Here is a 2,421-nt window from a genome sequence, read left to right as displayed (position 1 = left end):
TGTTCACCTTATACACCACAGACTTACAGGACAACTCGGAGTCATGTCACCTACAGAGGTTTTCTGATGACTCTGCAGTTGTTGGGTGTATAAGGGATGGACAGGAGGGGGAGTACAGGGCACTGGTGGATGAATTTGTGGAGTGGTCTGGTAAGAATCACCTGCTGCTGAACGTGGATAAGACCAGAGAGATGGTGATTGATTTCAGGAGGAAGGGAGCGGCTCCGCAACCCCTTTGCATCCTGGGAAGAGACATGGACATGGTTGAGGAGTACAGATACCTGGGTGTCAACAATGACAGCAGGCTGAACTGGAAGATCAACAGCACTGTTTACAAAAAGGGGATCAACAGACTCTATTTCCTGTGGAAGCTGAGATCCTTCAACGTGTGCAGTAAAATGTTAGACATGTTCTACCAGTCTGTTGTGGCCAATGCTCTGTCCCCCCCCCTGCCATCTGCTGGGGTAGCCGCATCGGAGCCAGCAACACAAACAGACTGAACAAACTGATCAGGAAAGCTGGCTCCGTGATTGGCTGCAGACAGGACACATTGAAGCTGTGGTGGATAGGAGGACACTGAACAAACTGTTATCTATCATGGATAACCCCCCGACCACCCTCTCCACCCCACACTGGTCCAACAGAGGAGCACCTTCTCTAACAGGCTCCGACATCTGCAATCTGCACAATTGGTCTATTTACATTTTATCATACTAGTTAAGCAGTTGCACATTATTCTCAACTTGCATATATTCAAATATTTGTTCTTGTATTTTATCCTACTATTTCATGTATATTGTATGCATGTATATTGTATCCTAGCATCTCATTTATATTTATATTCTGTGCTGTGTGACTGATTTTGTTGCTGCAACACAGTAATTTCCCATTTTATTGGGTTCACTAAGTATCTATCTATCCAACCTAAAGCTTTCTCTTTCTGTCTGCCATCTTGAAGCAACACCATCATAAACAGCTGAGTGTGATCTCCACTTTATGTTGAACATACAGCATATAGTAATGTTTGAACAAATGTTATAACAAAGATACACGTTGAATGAATGTCTTTTTCAACCTTGTATACCGGACGAGATATTAAAACAGGTAGCATCTGAATATAATCGTTCAGTTAGATGTTTCCTGTGTCCAGGTCATAATTTGATGGGAAAATAGACATTGAAAAAAAGTTTAAATTTTTCTTTGTATACCTCAAAAAAGTGGTCATAGATGATGAAATAAATGATTTTTTTCAATATGTATAAAACAACCTAAGGTATCTGATGAAGATAGGATTAAGTGTGATATGGATCTATCGTATGGAAGTTGAGCAGTTGATTGGCAACTTAGCATCTGGAAGGGCTCTGGGACCAGATGGTCTCCCCCCCCAGAGATTTGTAAAACGTTTAAAGGTATTCTCTCTCCCCTAATTACTAGAAAGTTTAAATATTCTTTGTTAATCAAAAAACGTCTTCAATCATTACAACTGGCTACAATTAATGTGATCCTAATGGAAAACAAAGAACCAGTATATCTTGAATCCTATAGACCAATAAGCATTCAAAACACAGGCTGTAAAATTTTACATTTTACAGACTGCTTTTAAATTTAACTTCTTGCTACTAGGATTAATAATTTTATACCAAAAAATGTGGGACATGACCAGACAGACTATGTCCAAAACAGGCAATCATATTAAAACATTAGGAGATTATTAGATATTTTACAGTATGTTAAAATTCAGAAACTTAATTCATTGGTGGTATCATTAGATGCATTAGAGGCTTTGATTATATAAAGTGGGATTATCTGTTTAAAACTTTAAAGGAGTATGCTTTCAGAGACAAGTTTATTGTATGTGTAAAGTTGTTATATTCCGCACAACAAGCATCAGTTTCTATTACGGGGGTAATGTCTTCTCCTTACGCTATAAATAAAGGTATCAAACAAGGATCTCTTTTATTATTTGCATTAGCAATGGAACCTTTGGCGGAGATGATTAGATCTAGCTACTCAGTTGCCGGTATTCAAACTAAAACACAAATACAGATTACACTGTATGCAGATGTTCTTTTATTTTTGAACAATCCCATTTCCTCAGTCTCAGCTGTTGTCCAGATAATAAATGAGTTTGGGGTTCTCTGGCTATGAACTATGGAAAATCATTAGCTCTACTGCTAGGAAAATTGACATGCTCTGACCTATCGGGTTACATTCCTTTTCAGTTGCCTCCTAATGGGTTTAAATACTTGGGTATTAATGTCTGTCGTAATTTCGATGATATGGTAAAAATGAATTAGGCCCAGTGGTGAATGAAATTCAAAAGAATCTTCAAAGATGGAGCCCTTTGTTAATATAATTACTTGGCAGAGTTTCCATCATCTATTATATCCATTGCAGATGCTACCAATTATGTTCCAGCTA

This window comes from Etheostoma spectabile, chromosome 15 (genome assembly GCF_008692095.1).
Source record: "Etheostoma spectabile isolate EspeVRDwgs_2016 chromosome 15, UIUC_Espe_1.0, whole genome shotgun sequence".
NCBI classification, from domain to species: Eukaryota; Metazoa; Chordata; class Actinopteri; order Perciformes; family Percidae; genus Etheostoma; species Etheostoma spectabile.
The sequence above is the reverse complement of the archived record's forward strand: the minus strand, read 5'-3'. Positions refer to the sequence as shown.